Source organism: Schistocerca americana, chromosome 1 (genome assembly GCF_021461395.2).
Source record: "Schistocerca americana isolate TAMUIC-IGC-003095 chromosome 1, iqSchAmer2.1, whole genome shotgun sequence".
Taxonomy (NCBI): domain Eukaryota; kingdom Metazoa; phylum Arthropoda; class Insecta; order Orthoptera; family Acrididae; genus Schistocerca; species Schistocerca americana.
In genome coordinates, this window is record NC_060119.1 from 926,677,545 (window position 1) to 926,697,704 (window position 20,160).

Consider the following 20,160-nt stretch of genomic DNA (forward strand, 5'->3'; position numbering starts at 1 on the left):
CATTTGTAGACTTCAGAGAAAGCTTTTGACAACATTGACTGGAATACCCTCTTTCAAATTCTGAAGGTGACAGGGGTTAAATACAAGGAGCGAAAGGCTATTTACAATTTGTGCAGAAACCAGATGGCAGTTATAAGAGTCGAGGGGGATCAAAAGGAAGCAATGGCTGGAAAGGGAGTGAGACAAGTTTGTAGCCTATCCCCGATGTTATTCAATCTGTATATTGAGCAAGCAGTAAAGGAAACAAAAGAAAAATTAGGAGTAGGAATTAAAATCTATGGAGAAGAAATAAAAACTTTGAGGTTCGCCGGAACGGAATGGACAGTGTCTTGAAAAGAGGATATAAGATGAACATCAACAACAGCAAACCGAGGATAATGGAATGTAGTCGAATTAAATTGGGTGACGCTGCGGGAATTGGATTAGGAAATGAGACGATTAAAGTAGTAAATGAGTTTTGCTATTTGGGGTGCAAAATAACTGATGATGGCCGAAGTAGAGAGGATATAAAATGTAGACTAGCAATGGCAAGGAAAGCGTTTCTGAAGAAGAGAAATTTGTTAACATCGAGTACCGATTTAAATGTCAGGAAGTCGTTTCTGAAAGTATTTGTATGGAGTGTAGCCATGTATGGAAGTGAAACGTGGACGATAAATAGTTTAGACGAGAAGAGAATAGAAGCTTTCGAAATGTGGTCCTACAGAAGAATGCTGAAGATTAGATGGGTAGATCACATAACTAATGAGGAGGTATTGAATAGCATTGGAGAGAAGAGAAATTTGTGGCACAACTTGACTAGGAGAAGGGATCGGTTGGTAGGGCATATTCTGAGGCATCAAGGGATCACCAATTTAGTATTGGAGGGCAGCGTGGAGGGTAAAAATCGTAGAGGGAGACCAAGAGATGAATACACTAAACAGATTCGGATGGATGTAGGTTGCAGTAGGTACTGGGAGATGAAGAAGCTTGCACAGGATAGAGTAGCGTGGAGAGCTGCATCAAACCAGTCTCTGGACTGAAGACCACACACACACATATCGTATATCGTAATGCCTAAATAGTGATATAATCCCCGATTACAACATGAGTTTTGAGTTTTGGCAGGCCTTGGAGAATTGTGGAAAAATTTTCGTAGTATTCAGCTCCTTATTAGTTTTTGAGAAAAGCAGTGATTACTGGCCCGACGTATAGTGTAAACGTATAATGTAAAAGTATGAGGAAATATTAGAATTTTTCTATGTTGGAGGTGTACATTTATTGGTGAAATAACACCAATTAAAGACCGAAAATCGGTTAATTCAGAAGCCGGTAACTTTGAACGGATTTAACATTCAGGTTAAACTGAAGATGGAAAAAACCAGTCTAACCGAAAACAGGTTGTTTCGATGATAACCGGCATCCCTAGATCAGACACAAAGCATTGGCAGCCTGAAGTCTTCCAATTTGTGCCACTTCAGAAGTAAGGAACGAGCAATCAAGTAAATAAATAATTTACAAACAATTAGTACAATGAATTTATTTTAATTTGGTTGATATTTAAATGGGGGTGCAAGATGTGGGTGAAGTAAGTGTCGATAAAGACAGGAACAGTACAGAGGAAGCATGTTTTGTAAAAGTGTCTGCCCTCACTGTAGATAGTTGCCTTCATTTTACAGGAAGATGTTGTAGGTGATACTCGCGATTCATTGAGAATTGCTTCGTCATTCTATAAATGCTAGAACAAGCAGTACCAGTTGTCTCGCTAACTATTTACTTCGTGATTTAGTAAAACACAAAAACTCAATATCATTTCACATTCGTTATTTTTCAGCTAAAGTCTTCAAAAACATCCTTTCCTCCTATTTAGGCACTAATATTGATAATGGTGAACTGGAGAGGGAGAGAGAGGTACTAATTTCTGATTGCACTCGGGGGTAATAGTCTCAAAATAGTTGGGAACCACTGATCTAGTCGAAGTTGTAAAAAATTTTCCCGTCTGTCGTAAGTAAATGAGGAAAGAAAGCTCTCATTGTCTTGCATTGAGAGATCGAAACAAATTGAGTCTGTAATGCTTAAAATGATTTAGTAGCACTGTCTCACACCCAAAAGTATTTACAGAGTTACATTTGTTTGTATTTTTAAATATATTTACAAATTTATTGTCATACAGGTATGCCGATCGTTATAATTGGCAATATTTTTCACTTTAGTTTGTATTTTCAGGTTGTATTTTGTAGGAAACTTATTTCAGACACAAAATTTTGTTGCAGTTTTGGAGTCGACTTCACTTTGTTCAGTGTCTGTTTATATCTGGGCTGCAGCAGTAGAAGTGAGAACTGTACTTGCTGTGGATACTTCCATAAGCATTTTTGATTCTCTGTCTACTGCAACTTAGTTCTGCCCACGTGGATGCAGGGAACAGAGCTTTTCTTCTAAGTTTCCACTGAGTACTCACAAAACGTTTGTAGTTTTTCAGACGAAGGTGCCGCTGACAATAAATCCTGAACAAAACTGTGACCAACCGCATTAGGATGCAGCATTGGGAAAGACAGAAACTTCCCGATTTCATTTCTGGCATAGTACTCATGTGCAATTCTCAATGTTTGTATCTTTCGCCATCACCCCTGTGTTAGATGCAATTTGCATCATTGAATCATTACATCAGTTCACAGTTCACACTGAAAACTTTGTTCATGTAGATAACTTCAGACTAAGATTATCACTTTTATCAACGGATTTTGAAAATATATGCTGATAAGATGAAGTTTTCTTATTGTCCAACAAAGAAAAAAACAATTAAAATGTACTGTCCCTTAACAAGGCTGCGCTGAGTAGCCGCGTGGTCTATGGCGCCTTGTCACGGTTCGCGCGGCTGCCTCTGTCGAAGGTTCGAGTACTCCCTCGGGCATGGGTGTGTGTGTTGTCCTTAGCGTAAGTTCCTTTGAGTCAGATTAAATAGTGTGTAAGCCTAGGGACCGATGACCTCAGCAGTTTGGTCCCATAGGGACTTACCACAAATTTCCAAATTTTCCATTAACAAGCTCATGGATGGAAAATACGTAGCTTACAGAAATCTTTATGCAATTCTTGAAAGTCCCATTACAAAATATTTTGTCACACATTAATTAAGTGCACTGTAAGACAAAAGAAAAAAAGCAACGCACCACAAAAGAATTATCCCAATGGTAGATGTGATGTACATGTGCAGACAAAGAAATGATTTCAGTTTCAGAAAGATTGGATGATTTTTTCTAGAGAAAGAGCTTCACGCATTGAGCAGGTCGCTAACGCGTTAGTCCACTTCTGGCCTTTTTGAAAACAGTTATTCGATTGGCATAGATTGATAGAGTTGTTATGTTCTCCTGATGGATATTATGCCAAATTAAGTCCAACTGGCGCATTAGATTGTCAAAATCCCGAGATGGTTGGAGGACCCTGCCAATAATGATCCAAACGTTCTCAGTTGGAGAGAGATCCGGCCACCTTGCTCGCCAAGGTAGGTTTTGACAAGCAGTAGAAACCCTCGCCGTGTGTGGGCCGGGCAATATCTTGCTGAAATGTAGGCAGTGCTTTAAGGGTGCCACAGATGACAGCCACCACCGTCCGTGGCATCTCCAGACGCGTCTTGGGCCTGGAATTTCATGGATTGAAGTACAATTGTCTTCAGTCATGAATCCCGCCACGAACTGAGAGGCTCCGATGACCAGCAAAGTCGTGTCTGGAGACGCCCCAGACGGCGGTGGGATATCACCCTGACTGTCACTTACCGCATGGCCCAACAACCAGAGTAATGGTCTGCGGTGCCATTTCCTTTCACAGCGGGAAACCTCTGCACCCGTACAGCAAGGCGGTACGCCGACGATATTGTGTCCTGTTTTGTTGACCTTCATGGCAAGCCATCCTGGGCTTACGTTTCAGCAAGATAACGCCAGCCTACACGCGGCGAGAGTTTCTTCAGCTTGTCCTTGTGCTTGCCAAACCCTACCTTGACCAGCAAGATCCCTGATCTCTCTCAAATTCACAATGTCTGGAGCGTTATGAGCAGGGCCCTCCACGCAGCACGGATTTTACACGATCTAACACGCAAGTTGGACAGAATTTGGCACGATATCCCTCAGCAGTGCATACAACAGATCTACCAATCAATGCCAAGCCAAATAACTGCTTGCATCAGGGCCAGAGATGAACCAGCGCATTATTGACTTGGTCAATTTGTGAAGCTCTTTCTCTTGAACAAATCATCCAAAATTTCTGGAATTGTAAACACTTTTTTGTCTGTAAATGTACATGGGATCTACCGATTTGCGTCTTATTCGGATAATTCCTTCATAGTGTATCGTTTTTTCTTTTTGCGTTAAGGTGTATTTTTTGATTGTTTTAGCTTCACATACTATTACAATACTCTTGCCAGCATCATTTTGTAAGAATGAATCTACCCCATTTCCAGTTTTCAATCTCACTGTGCTCAGGAGAAACGTGAACCGCCTGAATACTTGTAGGTAATTTCGCCGGAATTTTCCGGATTTATAGAAGCTGTCGACGACCTTAATAGTTGTTTCTTCAGCGTGTTATCCTTTCAGCTGACTACAAAAATGGTTCAAATGGCTCTGAGCACTATGGGAACACGTGCACTACGAAACGATCTGCCATAGACTGAAAACTGAAACCAGAAACTGCAGCCACTACAAGGAGGCAATGCGGCCTCAGGCTCAGTACCTACTGGTAAACATACTTGTATGGGAGGCATGGGTCCTGCTACCTGTTAATCGTACCTGGTTACGGGAGGCGTGGGTGCGGTACCACATGTCGATACCATCCCTTGAGCATTGAAGTTGCCAATGGAATTGCAAGATTCTATCAGACAACGATAGCAGTCGTGCGGCGTTTGGTGGACCCAATGTAGCACACCTTCTGAGCCATGCCTCCGGCGGTTCTGTACCACGAGGACCCTTTGCCACTGGAGTATAAGAATGCTGGCGGCAGCCACAAGGCCCACTCGCAATTCGAGCCACTTTGCTATATAACACTGCACAGACGCCATTTGCGGCTCTGACTCCATCTTCGTGCTTTGTTTCAGAGAGCCTCATCCTTGCTGACATTTGGACTCTATTTCTTGCAGCATTATTTACAACGAAAACCCAAAGAAACAGGTACACCTGCCTAATATCGTGTAGGGCACCCCACGAGTATGCAGAAGTGCCGCAACACGACGTGGCATGCCCTCAACTACTGTCTGAAGTATTGTTAGAGGGAACTGACACCATGAATCTTGTAGGGTTGTCTACAAATCCGCGAGAGTACGAGGGGTGGAGATCTCTTCTGAACAGCTCTTTGCAAGGCATCCCAGGTATGCTCAATAATATTCATGTCTGGGGAGTTTGGTGGCCAGTGAAAGTGTTTAAACTCAGAAGAGTTTCCTTGAGCCACTCTGTAGCAATTCTGGACGTGTGCGGTGCCGCATTGTCCTGCTGGAATTGCCCAAGTCCGTCAGAATGCACAATGGACATGAATGGGTGCAGGTGATCAGACAGTATGCTTACGTACGCATCACCTGTCAGAGTAGTATCTAGACGTGTCAGAGGTCCAATATCACTCCAACTACACACGCCCCACGTCATTATAGCGCCTCTACCAGCTTGAACAGTCCCCTGCTGACATGCGCGGTCCAAGGATTCACGAGGTTGTCTCCATAACCGCACACGACCATCTGCTTGATACAATTTGAAACGAGACTCGTCCGACCAGGCGACATGTTTTCAGTCATCAACAGTCCAGCGTCGGTGTTGACGGGGCCAGGCGAGGCGTAAAGCTTTGTGTCGTGCAGTCATCAAGGGTACACGAGTGGGCGTTCGGCTCGGAAAGCCCATATCGATGATGTTTCGTTGAACGGTTTCCGCGCTGACACTTGTTGATGGCCCAGCACTGAAATCTGCAGTAATTTGTGGAAGGGTTGCACTTCTGTCGCGTTGAACGATTCTCCAGTCGTCGTTGCTCCGGTTCTTACAGGATCTTTTTCCGGGCGCATCGATGTTGGAGATTTGATGTTTTACCGCATTCCTGATATTCACGGTACACTCGTTAAGTTGTCGTACGGGAAAATCCCCACTTCATCGCTACCTCGGAGAGGCTGTGTCCCATCGCTTGTGCCCCGACTATAGCACCAAGTTCAAACTCACTTAAATCTTGATGATCTGTCATTGTAGCAGCAGTAACCGATCTAACAAATGCGTCAGACACTTCTCTTCTATAGGAGTTGACAACCGCAGCGCCGTATTCTCCCTGTGTACAAAAAAATGGCTCTGAGCACTATGGGACTCAACATCTGAGGTCATTAGTCCCCTAGAACTTAGAACTACTTAAACCTAACTAACCTAAGGACATCACACACATCCATGCCCGAAGCAGGTTTCGAACCTGCGACCGTAGCAGTAGCGCGGTTCCTGACTGCGCGCCTAGAACCGCTAGACCACCGCGGCCGGCCCTGTGTACATATCTCTGTATTAGAATACTCATGCCTATACCAGTTTCTTTTGCGCTTCTGTGTATAACGATCTTTGTACAATTAGAGAAATAAGAGACAAGTAATCCTGTTTACTGTGTTAATTTGTTCCATTTCTGTCCGGTTTTCCTACGACGAAAGTTGCTGGGCCACTCTGTAGCCCACCTCTTCATCTCTCCTTACCGCTGCGTACGTAGTCTTACACAATAATGGGTCCTGCTCCTTTTCATTAGGCATTCTTCAGGAGGCAGAGACTCATGCGGCCATGTCTACATCCTCCTCTCCTTACGATATTTTTCAGTACGGTAATCTTTCTTTCTGCTTCAGTCTTGGGGGTTAAGAAGCCGCTTCAGCTGTATTTAACCTTTGTATTATGAGATCATTATCGGTTCTGTGACACTGAAAACCACGTCCCTTGAGGTGACATCTGCTTAACAATGAATCATTAAAGGCTAACACACCCTAAAATACCCGCAAATACACTCCTGGAAATTGAAATAAGAACACCGTGAATTCATTGTCCCAGGAAGGGGAAACTTTATTGACACATTCCTGGGGTCAGATACATCACATGATCACACTGACAGAACCACAGGCACATAGACACAGGCAACAGAGCATGCACAATGTCGGCACTAGTACAGTGCACATCCACCTTTCGCAGCAATGCAGGCTGCTATTCTCCCATGGAGACGATCGTAGAGATGCTGGATGTAGTCCTGTGGAACGGCTTGCCATGCCATTTCCACCTGGCGCCTCAGTTGGACCAGCGTTCGTGCTGGACGTGCAGACCGCGTGAGACGACGCTTCATCCAGTCCCAAACATGCTCAATGGGGGACAGATCCGGAGATCTTGCTGGCCAGGGTAGTTGACTTACACCTTCTAGAGCACGTTGGGTGGCACGGGATACATGCGGACGTGCATTGTCCTGTTGGAACAGCAAGTTCCCTTGCCGGTCTAGGAATGGTAGAACGATGGGTTCGATGACGGTTTGGATGTACCGTGCACTATTCGGTGTCCCCTCGACGATCACCAGTGGCGTACGGCCAGTGTAGGAGATCGCTCCCCACACCATGATGCCGGGTGTTGGCCCTGTGTGCCTCGGTCGTATGCAGTCCTGATTGTGGCGCTCACCTGCACGGCGCCAAACACGCATACGACCATCATTGGCACCAAGGCAGAAGCGACTCTCATCGCTGAAGACGACACGTCTCCATTCGTCCCTCCATTCACGCCTGTCGCGACACCACTGGAGGCGGGCTGCACGATGTTGGGGCGTGAGCGGAAGACGGCTTAACGGTGTGCGGGACCGTAGCCCAGCTTCATGGAGACGGTTGCGAATGGTCCTCGCCGATACCCCAGGAGCAACAGTGTCCCTAATTTGCTGGGAAGTGGCGGTGCGGTCCCCTACGGCACTGCGTAGGATCCTACGGTCTTGGCGTGCATCCGTGCGTCGCTGCGGTCCGGTCCCAGGTCGACGGGCACGTGCACCTTCCGCCGACCACTGGCGACAACATTGATGTACTGTGGAGACCTCACGCCCCACGTGCTGAGTAATTCGGCGGTACGTCCACCCAGCCTCCCGCATGCCCACTATACGCCCTCGCTCAAAGTCCGTCAACTGCACATACGGTTCAAGTCCACGCTGTCGCGGCATGCTACCAGTGTTAAAGACTGCGATGGAGCTCCGTATGCCACGGCAAACTGGCTGACACTGACGGCGGCGGTGCACAAATGCTGCGCAGCTAGCGCCATTCGACGGCCAACACCGCGGTTCCTGGCGTGTCCGCTGTGCCGTGCGTGTGATCATTGCTTGTACAGCCCTCTCACAGTGTCCGGAGCAAGTAAGGTGTGTCTGACACACCGGTGTCAATGTGTTCTTTTTTCCATTACCAGGAGTGTATTTAAAAAAATAGAGAAACTTGTACTCATGTAATTACGTCATAAGAGCTAAGAAGCTCGGAACATGGAATCAGTGATCTTTTGGGGAACGCGTGAATAATCAGATAGAACAAGGAATCGGGGATGTTCGAATACAGGGTAAAACTTGTAGGATACAGTGCGGCTATTCCGCTCACGGGGCTAATCCGCGTGAAATAAGAAAATTTGCAGCTGTGCACTAGTTCGTCACAGAGTCAAGGTCGTTTTGTCTTGAGTGTGTGCCAGTAACTCTGTGACGTGACGTGTGGGTGTAGTAAGGGTGTTTTCTGTTACATTATTGACAGAACAGAAGAACGAACTCTAGAGGTAAGCGAAATGCGATGGATTACTGCCATAGTTAAAAAATATAACCTTGAAAATTTAGGTATACCATGCACAATAACGTGAAATTTTTAGCTCTTAGTGTTACTTGTATAAGAACAAAGGTTATGCAGTGTGCGCATAAACAAATATTGCTAACTTTTTCCGCTAAGGTCTGCTTTCCACGTCTTTCGAAACGTTTACACACGGGGCTGTTTCACTCCGTACACGTTGAGCTAATTCCGCTCTGTCAAGTTATTAGTTTAATTGATGGTTTACTGCGAAATTCTAGAGAACACTTTTTCTTCGTCTGTACATACAAAAGGAAAAAGCCAAGTTCTTCGTTGTCCGAGGAAGATAAGAAACGAGCAGTGGCAAGTGTAATAGGCAGCTCCTCTGTGTAAAGTGCCAGCAGTGTGTGTGGGTGCAAAAGGACGAAAAATGTTTACTTGGGGTAAATGCTTGTGACTTTGACACAGAAATACACTGGGCAGAATAGCCTCTTGACTAAGTGGAATAACCCCACCATTTTTATATACTATGATTTCTGCCTTCATCATATGTTTGCATAATACTTCGGTCCTGCAAAGGAATTTAGATCTTTTATAGACTGGAATGAAAATAACATAACTATCACATTGACAGATTTTTAAAACTTTTCATGTCATATTATTGGGCTTACGGTTGAAACGAGCGGAATAGCCCCACTGTACCTTGTGAAAACATTTAATCAGTATTAAACTGTATCATATAACACCCATACATTTGTGCCACCTTAAGAAAACAAAATAAATGTTCACTGACTTAAATGGAGACCACTACATACATACATTATAGCAAGGGCAATGATTCCAGCTGAATGTAGTAACATATCCGCTAAATAAAACTTAAAAATATAAACTATAAAATTATTTTTTATAATCCAATGATTTTAACAATTCAGAAAATAATTATATAATTTTAACATTTTTTTAAAAATATGCTTGAAAGCATCATATGTAAAAAAATAGATATGTCGCTGGTAACCACAGAGAGACAGAAAGGGGAGGGGGGAAGGGAGGAAGAGAGGGGTGATGGTGGGCTGGGGGAGAAGGAAATGAGAAAGTCCAAGGAGTAAAAAGGGAGAAAATGATGGAAAAGAAGAACAAAGCATTGCGTCAACTAACTTTTATTGAGGTTGTCAAAATTTGCCGAGACTCTACGGTGCCTTAATTTCGTTTGTCCATTTAGGGTATGAGGGAAAGGCGCTTGATGGATGGCATAGTTACGGTCTCTTCTACGATAGTTAATGTCGCTCCTTTGTTTCTCGATGTGAAATTTTTAAGCTATTGGGAAGGTCCGTGACGGAATGCCTCTGCTCGCCAAAGCGAGTACTCGAGGCAGATTTAGAGACGGAAATCGTGAGGTGGTAATTAGAACAAGTTTAGCGTTCCGTGAGCCTATACTTTGCACCAACGTTACCTTGTCTACAACGTTTTCTGCGTCAGGATTGGCGACTGCTCGAAATACAACTAGCTCACTATTCAGGCGAAGTAATGAGTGCTATCGACAGATGATCTCAAATTGATTCAGTATTTTTAGATTTCCACAAGGCTTTTGACACTGCTCCTCACGAGCGACTTTTACTCAGATAGCATGCCTATGGAATATCGTCTAATGTACAGTATATGACTGGATTCGTGATTTCCTATCAGAATGGCCACAGTACTTAGATATTGTCGACAGTCATAGAGTAAAAGAGAAGTTGTATCTGGCGTTCCTCAAGGAAGTGTTATAGGTTGTGTTGTATCTGGCGTTCCTTGAGGCGGTATTATAGGCCCCCTGCTGTTCTTAATCTATATAAACGATATCGGAGTGAATCTGGCAGCCCCCCTTGAATGTTTGCAGATGATGCTGTCGTTTACCGTCCAGTAAAGTCATCAGAAATAATAAATTTGTTAGGTTATCAAAAGTTTTCTATTATTATAAATAATCCATCTTTATTGCACTGCGACAAAGATGAGTGAGCGCACTGCATGAGTAGTGAATACGATCCTTGAATCTGTATTTAGATTTATCTTTGGTTGATTTGCTAGTCAGCCAGTTGTTCAGCGCTGGGTTCTTCTTATTTGAAGCTTTATAGCGAGCAGTGGAGTTTGTCAGAGAATGAGATTAATTTCTTGTGAATCTGGGAGAAGTAATCTGGATTATTTTATTATGGAGATGGAAACTCATTTATGATATTTTCTCGTTCTCTATATTGATGCGGAAGATTTTGGGGAATTACAAAGGTAGCGAAGGCATGCGCAAAAGTGAAATGTTTGTTTTTCAGAGACTATTAATTGATGGAAAGCTTTGTTCTTCAGATAAATAATACCTTGCATGATTAGTGTTAATTTCGATTTCCATTTCCATTATGTCACAAATTACGCGACTGATTGACATGTTTTTAGCTTTCTTCTACTGCGAGAATTTTACAATTGTTAGTCTCTTCTTACGTTGTGCAGTCAATATTCAGAGTTTGATTTCTCAAGAATGATTTTCTTTAAAGTGAAACTCACGTCTACGTTTCATAGTAAAGTTTTGAATATTTTGTCGTGTGTGCATTGTACCTTACATCACACGAACTCACAGATTGCTTCTGACAAGCAAAAAGAAAATAATGAGTGGTGGGTAGTTTATTATCCTTTAGCTGCTGCATCTGTTGATTTTTATTTGCTTTCGAGAACGTCAATACTCCAAAGGCAAAAATAGCATGCTGAGCAAGAGGTAAGTCACTTTCATTCCAGGGCAGATCACACCTTGCATTCTTGAGTAAACAACGTGTAGTAGGGATTGTCAGGTGTTACTAGCAAGCAAATTAATTGTCAGTGAAAAGTGTTGCTACTTTTAGACAGTTATTTTCTTCCGAATACAGCAGTAATTTATATATGTTAATATTCCAACTCAATCGTTGCACTTCATATCACGCAACGTTCATAATATACTTCGTTACTGAATTTTAGTTACATAGTTTGCAATGAGCACACAATTTGGGTCTTTTAGCATTTAATTAGATCAATTTTCTTTATTTCAAATTTTATGTTTAATGCAGTATAAATTTTTATTTTACGACACGATCAATGTATTCAGTTTTCTCACATACGTACTATTTTTTTTATAGAAAGCTTACAAAACCAACAGCAAAACAATTTAGACAAGATGTCTATGTGGTGCCGTAAGTGGTTGTTGATTCTAAACAATGATAATTGTGAGGTAATCAACATGAGTATTAAAGAAAATCCGTTAAATTTCGATTACACAATAAATCCCACAAGTCTGAAGGCTGTCAATTCAACTAAATACCTAGGGATTACAATTGCAAATAGCTTTAATTGGAACCATTACGTAGACTGAAAACAGCTTAAACTGGACCTACTATGTAGATAATGTTGTGGAGAAGGCGAACCAAAGACTGTGTTTTATTGACAGAACACGTAGAAGAAGATCTACTAAAGAGACCGCCTACACCACACCTGTCCGTCGTCTTCTGAAGCACTGCTTCGCGGTATGAGGTCCTTACCCGACAGGATTGACGGAAGACATCGAAAAAGTTCAAAGAAGGCAATTATTTTTTACTATCGCGAAGTAGTGTAAGGAATGTCCCGGATAAGATACGCGAAATAGGGCGGCAATCGTTAAAGCAAAGACGTTTTTCGTTGCGGCGAGATCTTTTCCCGAAATTTCGTTCGCCAACTGTCTCTTCCAAATGCGAAAATATTTTGTTGGCGTCCACCTGCATACTGCATAGGGAGAAACAACATCATAATAAAATAACTCAGACCTCGCACGCAAAGATTTAAGTGTTCTTTCTTCCCGTGCACTGTTCGACAGCGGAACGGTAGAGAAGTAGTCTGAAGGCGGTTCATTGAACTCTCTGCCAAGCACTTAAGAGTTAATTGCTAAATAGTCATGTAGATATAGATGTAGATCATAAAACTTTTCTTTACATCCTTTTTTCATTCCACATTCCACGGCCTCAGTACCTCGCTTCTTTCTGCGGAAGTTAAACGCCTTTGAAATCATTTTTACATCTGCTGTATTATGCTGTCGCTAGTTATGTATTGTGGGGAGAACAAAGGATTGTCGCGAAGAGCTGAATAACGGAACAGTTATCTGAACAATCGACGTAACAATTCGAATTACCGAGTGTTTGATGGTCGCTCACTTTTAGAGGTTTTACGGTACCGTTCGGCAGGGCATTCGCTTCGCTTATTCGACTTTATCAAAAATCGTGGGGTTTCTTCCATTTATTGAGATTTTTCCAAGACTCTCAGCATCTCACTCCATTTATCGAGAAATTCGATTTATCGAGGTCCAAATTAGCAAGAGTGGACTGTATTGAAAGACCTGCCGTGTATGCCTCCTTTCCCGGAAACCAACTCAGAATGCCCATTTCTGTTTCGGCCGCGTGAGTGACTCCACATATTATGTTTCATTACGTACAGCGTGAAATGAATTATAGCTGAGATATTGTCTGTGTGTCAAATGGGAATCATATACAACGTCAAGGGGAATCATTTACAACGTCTCTAAGGTATGTAATGAAAACTTTTGAACTTACTTTCGCATTCTTTGTAATCCTTATCTACGTTTCTCTGTACATTAAATAATTATAACTACACACATGAAAAAAAGTTTTGCATCACCTCGATTCCGAGAGTTCCGGAACCTGTACAGACAATTGGAATAGAGATCAACATAAACATCATTTCCGCCCTTTTTACTGCTCATGAAAACCACAAAAATGGTTCAAATGGCTCTGAGCACTATGGGACTTAACTTCTGTGGTCATCAGTCCCATAGAACTTAGAACTACTTAAACCTAACTAACTTAAGGACATCACACACATCCATGCCCGAGGCAGGATTCGAACCTGCGACCGTAGCGGTCACGCGGTTCCACACTGAAGCGACTAGAACCGCACGGTCACACCGGCCGGCTGAAAACCACACATTGCATGTTGTTCCACCATACAGCGAAACCTTCTGAGGTGTAGATCCAGATTGCTGCACACAGCGGTACCTCTAATGGCCAGTAGCGTGTCCTCTTGCATTGATGCATGCCTGTATTCGTCGTGGCATACTATCCCCAAGTTCATCAAGGCACAGTTGGTCCAGATTGCCCACTCCTCAACGGCGATTCGGCGTAGTTCCCTCAGAGTGGTTGGTGGGTGATGTCGTCCATAAACAGCCTTTTTTTAATTCATCCCAGGTATATTCGATTGGGTTCATGTCCGGAGGCGTGGCCACTCTAGTCGAGCGATGTCGTTATCCTGAAGGAAATCACTCACAAGACCTGCACGATAGGGGCGCGAATCGTCAACCAGGGAGACGAATGCCTCGCCAATATGCTGCCGGTATGGTTGCACTATCGTTTTGAGGACGGCATCCAAGCATCGTACAGCCGTTACAGCGCCTTCCATGACCACCAGTGGCGTACGTCGGCCCCACATAATGCCACCCCAAAACAGCAGGGAGCCTCCACCAAGTTGCACTCGGTGGACAGTGTTTCTAAGTCGTTCAGCCTAACCGGATTGCCTTCAGACAAGTCTTCGACGATTGTCTGGTTGAAGGCGTATGCGACACTCATCGGTGAAAAGAACGTCGAGGCCAATCCTGAGAGGTCCATTCGGCATGTTGTTGGGCCCATCTGTACCGCGTTGCATGGTGTCGTGGTTGCAAAGATTGACCTCGCCATGGATGACGGGAGTGAAGTTGCGCATCGTGCAGCCTATTGCGCACAGTTTGAGTCGTTACGCGACGTCCTGTGGCTGCACGAAAAGCGTTATTCAACATGGTGCCCAGCCATAATCCGTCGGTAGCGGTCATCCACTGCAGTAGTAGCCCTTGGGCGGCCTGAGCGAGGCATGTCATCGGCAGTTCCTGTCTCTCTGTATCTCCTCCATGTCCGAACAACATCGCTTTGGTTCACTCCGAGAAGCCTGGGCACTTCCCTTGTTGAGAGCCCTTCCTGGCACATAACAACAATGCGGTCGCTATCGAACCGCGGTATTGACCGTCTAGGCATGGTTGATCTACAGACAACACGAGCCGTGTACCTCCTTCCTGGTGGAATGACTTGAACTGATGGCTGTCGGAGCCCCTTCGTCTAATAGGCGCCGCTCGTGCATTGTTGTTTACATCTTTGGCCGGGTTTAGTGACATCTCTGAATAGTGAAAGGTACTATGTCTGTGATACAATATCCACAGTCAAAGTCTATCTTCAGGAGTCCTGGGAACCGGGATGATGCAAAACTTTTGTTGATGTGTGTATATTCATTTTAAATTGTGCTGTTCTTTCCGCGATGATAAAAAATTGTTGTAAAATAGAACTGCTAGTGTTTGTGCTTTTTTCCCTTTGTTTGTGTTGATGTAGTTCTCCAGGCTTTGCCGGCGATTAATTAAATTCTTGAGTTACCAGGTGTACCGTCAGATATAAGCGTCTTCCTTGCATCATATTTTTTATGTTAAGACATAATTTTTACTTGTAATATCAAAAGCGCTGTGCTAATAAGGCACAATCTTAAAAATTTTTATTATTGATGCAAACACACGGACAAACAGTGAACTTTCCAGAAGGAAAGAGCACCTAAAGGTGAATATCACACAACGTTTTCCGACTCCCAACCAAAATATGTACTGGAGATAATCACGTGAAACCTAAGTAGCGATGGTGGAAGTGCCTTCACTAAATCGCAAGCAAGTATTCACGTGTTGACTCAGCTCGATGCTTATGAACATTTATGACGATCGATGAGAACTTACGAAACATGAAATACTGCTGCAGAGATAATTTCTTACTAGTTGGTCGGTAATTGCTTTTTCAGTGTGCCGCGCTTTTCCGAGAAATTATTATAAATATGTTCTCTGCATGTACGTTTTCAATTAATAAATGCTTCTGCCCATACACACTTTATAAAACAACCAATCTTGTCAAGAATTCTAACCTCACGGAATTCGACAGATGTAATGAATTTCTCTTTGCTTCAGTGGCCGCGTGTTAAAGATGTTTATTGGCATGTTTTCCAGATCCTCATTACAGGGTAGTTTCATCCCCTATCTGACACGTTGGATAGAGTCTTCATTCATTTCCCTAACATCCCTTCCCAACCCAAACCCTACCCCCCACCCCCCAACCACTGAGACGTTCTTACCCTTCTCACGAAGCGAACACAGGTGAAATTAATGATTCTTAAATTTTATAAGATGGCGGCACGACGTCAAGAGTAAATTTTTTATATTTTGTAACAATACAGCTTCTTGCTCTCTACATGCTAATAACTGATAGTAATTTTTATTTCTGTATTTCATGAGGAGTGGACGGCAAGGTGGGAGAGCGGAGAGGGATTCTTCACTCGTGCAGTCATCACGCTTAGCGAATCCCTGATCTGCACTACACGATACGACTCTGATATGACGTCACGCTCCCTACTAATAACACCTTTTTCCCGAATTTATTATTCTCTGTAAGTGAAGTGAATGTAATTTCATCGTCCCATTCTACCTTGTAGTCAATACTGATCGGATGTGAAAATGGTGTCTGCTTCTGGTAGACTATAACATTATTTTTATTGTAACTACCTGTAATAAAAAGCAGAGACTGTTTCCGCTTTTCGGAGCTGTTAGTACGCAAAGGTAAATGTTGAACTTCTGAAAAAGAATACGGATTGTAATAATGCCTTGAAGAAAGCATATTAAAAATGAAAAAAATTCTACTATCAGTTTCGGCAGAAAATACGCTTCTGTTCACGCAAAGCTGAACATACAGTAATTTCTTACAACTGTGCCCAAGTGTCATTTGGAGCAATGCGATTTCATAAACCCTGCTGTTCGATTCCGTAGTCATTTGAAAGGTCCTTACAAATTCTGACATAAAGAGCATATGAAGGAAGTTATAGCTACATCTACACACCGCAAGATATCCTGTGGTGTGGGGTGGATGGTAGTACTGGTACCTCCATATGTTCCCACGCCCCTGGCCCATTCAAGAAGGACGCTGTGTCGGTAAACCGTATTACCTACAGTTCCTAGAATTTTCGCGTTGTAATCATTTTGCAAGACGTGTGTGGGAGGAAGTAATGCGTTGTCCGACTCTTCCCGGAGCATACTCCTGAGAATTTCAGTAGTGAACCCATCTGTGATACACAAAGACTCTCTTGGTCGTCTGGCACCGGAGTTTGTCAGCATCTCTGTAACGCTCTCCCGCTTAGTAAACTATGCAGTAATGGAGCGCGCCACATTTGTTGGATCTTGTCTATCTTTTCTACTAATCCTATTTATTAACTGTCGCAGACTGCTAAACAAAGCTTGTGTCGTGATCCAATCAATGATGCTGATGACCGGACGCTGCAGCTAATCGGCTGAATATTCCTCTAGAACCGGCAGATACTTCTCTATCTCGCAACAGAATGTAGCCCAGACACCGAGGAAGCACATTCACATATATCAAGCTATGCGCCAGGACTGCCAGTAGACAATTCCTAATCCCCATAAAGAACGCACAATCCCTTAAGTGGTCCATTGTGAACAACGGACAGTTTGAAAGGCGGCCATTGTGGTGACAAACATAAGAGTCTTTGGTTATAACCCATCTTCCTTTGCGTTATGTCATAAATTCAGCTTATTACATAAGCATGAGCTCAAATTATAGCATCTCGTTGTTTAGTGTTCCAAATTTTTTCATTGAAATGTATTTATTTTCGAGCCTCATATCCACCAGTACATAGTAGCTACTGTTGAAAAAAGAATGTAAAGTCAGTGATGTATCCCTCTTGAAGATGTAAGTGCTATGACTCATAGTCCATAATACAAAACATGTAAACATATGCGCGTGTCTGTGAAAGATAGTAATGGTTCTTCTCCGAGTTTCTTCGTGAAACTAAACGCTGCACAACTCTTCAGCATTTTTCTTCACGTACACAAGAATTTGTAGGCAGTACAGTTGCGACTAACAAATATTGTATGCATGTATAATTATCTACCTGTTTCCTTAAAAGCCTCGACACACTTCTACCTACCAGACTCTTACCACCAAAATGGCTTTCAGTCGAAGGTTCAAAACATCTGGCTGGGTGTTGTGTGCTGTCCTTAGGTTAGTTAGGTTTAAGTAGTTTTAAGTTCTAGGGGACTGATGACAATAGATGTTAAGTCCCATAGTGCTCAGAGCCATTTTTTCAAAACATCCCGCGCCTGGAGAGTTCTCGGTGAGTCTAGTTACTTTTAGAAAGTCTTTGATCCAGCTACACACGTTCACGCAGACGGTTTGCCTGCGAGGGACCGCCTGTGCATCATTTCAGAACGTATTGATGACAAAGCTGCACTGGTGCGTTTACCTTCCTCTGCCATTGGAGATTGTTGAGCGCCGCTGTAATGCTCTCTCCCCGACTACGAAACAGATCTTGTCTCTCACTTCTATTGATTCAATTTGGTAAGGGTCCCAAACTTATAACCAATGATCAAGAATTGGCCTAAGAAGTGGTTTTCAGTGAATTCTGTCTTGGATGAATTACTTTATTCTTAAAGTTTATCCTAAGACTCCCAGCCTGTCTGCTTGTTCTAGTATTTCTTTGATGTGATCATTGCACTTCACGTCGCCCCAGATGATATCTCCTAAGTATTCGACGGTAGTTACGCTTACCATTAAGTCATCACCAACAGTGCAATCATACAACGTTGGACCTCATCACATACCTAAGCACAGTATTTTACATATACTTACATTCAGGGTCAATTACCAACCCCTGCGCCAATCATCAATCCTCTGAATTTCTTTCTGTTCTTCGCTACGGGGTTCTTGCGTTGCTGCATTCTTATAGACAAACAAGCGCAGCATCTGTAGTCAGCCAAAGGAGCTTCCAACATTATGCATTAGATCTTTTATATATGTTGTGAATAGTAACGGTCATACCACACTTCGTTGGGGTGCCCCTGAAATAAGCTTTACGTATGTGGATTTTGTTTCATTACGAGCAATGTATTGATTCTGTCTGCAAGGAAGTCCTCAATCCAGTTGATTTTTACAGAGGAAACTTTCTTTCTCAGAAAATGTTATAATTCTTGACCGTAAAATATGTTCCATAATTGAATAGGTAGTTTGAAGCAGAGAGCAAGCGCCGAAAAATCGATTTTTGGCTTTTTCATCGAATGTTTACAGTATACAAAGGATGATTACCATTAACGTTTAAATACATACGACTGACACTGAAAACATCACAGTGGAAGAAGTGTGTCACACCTCCAAAAGAAAGCCGCCTGGTCACTTCGAATGAAGAAGTTTTGAGGAAGGAAGAAATTTTTGACTGCTAAGATCTAAACTTATTCACTGCAGACTCTGTTGTATAATGTCTGATTTGAGTGCTCCAACGTAGGCGTAAACTAGTAAATAAATAACGCTTAAAAACACCCGGAGCGACGTAGATGCCGCTGCGACAAGTAATTTATTATAAGACACATGATATCGCAAATGTCGGGGAATATCTCGAAAGTGGATGACAAACGTTGAACATGTGACGTCACCAGATGCTGTGCCACGCCGCACGCCGAGCCGGTGGGGGGCAGTGCCTAGTCATCGCTGCACAACGGTGCAAATTTCGAATACCTATTGTAAATGTGATCTGTTGTAAAAGCGGAGGCTAGAAAATTACGTTCCTCGCTGTAACCAACAAAAACTGTTCTTATTTTGTGTATCTTTCCTACCATACCTTCTTTTTTTGTATACCGACATTATTTAGTAAATAAAACGTATTTCATTTACTGGTAATGAAGCAGTCCGATAGGTTTTTGTTGTATTGCGCTTTGGAATAGACCAGCGGAGACCGCAAGGCGGGTATTTATTTATTTACATAGTTTAAGCCCACATTGGAGCACTAAAATCAAACATAGTACAACAGACTCTATAATGATTAAGTTTAGGTCTTGTCAGTCAGCAATTTCTTCGTTTCCCAAAACTTCTTCATTCGCTGTGATCTGGCTGCTCGTTCTTCTGCAGATATGACATACTTCTTCCGTTCTGATGGTTTGAATGTCAGCCGTGTGTATTGGTCCTTCAGAAGCAGTTTCTCTTCTCTGTGTTGAATCTGGTGTGTGGTGATGTTCAGTTCATCCAGTTCATGTACTTCTTTAAATCAGATGTTTTTGGTTTACTGTTCCAGAAGTAGTCAAAAAGTTGCTTCAGGATTCTACTATTTGGCAGGCGAGATATGTGGCCGAAAAATGCAATCCTTCTTTTCCGCATTGTAGCGATAATGGATTCACTTTTTTTATACACTACTGAATTGGGCAAAAGTCTCCACTGTCCATTAACTTGGTGTTTCTTACTGATAATTGTTCGGAGTATTCTTCTATCAACTTTCTGCAGTTTGTCAGTTGTTGCTTGAGTATTTAGTCTGAATAGTGTTTCACTTGCATATGTTGCTTCCGG